The sequence below is a fragment of the Malurus melanocephalus genome, unplaced genomic scaffold, assembly GCF_030028575.1.
Source record: "Malurus melanocephalus ecotype Western Australia unplaced genomic scaffold, MMel_1.1 scaffold_186, whole genome shotgun sequence".
In the NCBI taxonomy this organism is placed as follows: Eukaryota; Metazoa; Chordata; class Aves; order Passeriformes; family Maluridae; genus Malurus; species Malurus melanocephalus.
The window spans coordinates 1443030-1444129 of NW_026623418.1; positions in this window are offsets into that span (position 1 = coordinate 1443030).

Below are 1100 nucleotides of genomic sequence, written 5' to 3' on the forward strand. Positions count from 1 at the left end.
TTTTCACAGCTCTCCATTACTGCAGAGGGAGTCAAGGTCCTGATTTGACATTGTAACAGGTTAGATGTGCAGCTGAAGTGTTCCCTGGGGTAGAAGAAGAATAGAAACAAACAGAYAAATAGGCTATTTATTTATTTATTTATCCCTATGACTATTTTTCTATAGGGAACATAATCTTCCAGTAGGAGGATAATACTGTAGCATATTTAAATATTACAGTTATGGCTTGCAGCATTAACTGGCAGCAGTAAGTGGCACAAATCATTTGACTGACTGGTATATGCTTTTTATACAACTTAGGCTTCTATAGATTCTTTCCACGTAGAGTACAGAATCTAGTACTGTCAGAAACTTGACTGACAACAGAATATAGACAGGCAAAAGATCTGACTGGGAAAAAAAAAAAAAAAAAAAAAAAAAAAAAAAAAAAAGAAAGTAAAGAAAAAGAAAAAAAAATTATTTCAATTTTGATAACCTATTTGTGAAGTTTATATATCAAAACCAAACATATTTTATATTTTTAACTGGATCATGGTGATGACCCACACAGCTGGAAGCCTGCAGTCAATGGCTGCAACTGTTCAGAAGGGACAGGCAATAATGGAGGTGTGCAAGTGTGTTGTCACCTCTATAAGAAAATGTGTTGACTACACAGAACTATCTTTGAAAAACAGTGATGAATGGATCAAGAAATAATGGGTTTTAAGATATTCTGTGGCCTTGACAGCATTTGAGACAAACAACTGTGCTCTTTATATCCCTTCAATGGGTATAAATAAAGGGCTAAGCCAAGAAAGGAAACCTTGTGGTTGATATTTACCATAGACCACCCAGCCAAAGTGAGCCTGTAGATGAAGCATTCTTACTTCAGCTCCAGGAGGCATCAARCTCTCAGGCTCTGATCCAGCTGGGAGACTTCAAACATCCTGACACCTGCCAGAGGAGCAGCACAGACGTTGTAAGCTGTAAGTGGTCCAGAGACCCTTGGAGTGTCCATGCTTAATCCAGATGATAATTAGCCCCCTAAATTTTAGGAAGGTTACCTGGAATTTCTTAAACCACAAGACTTCTTGATTTTGTGTGTGTATAAGAAATCAGGC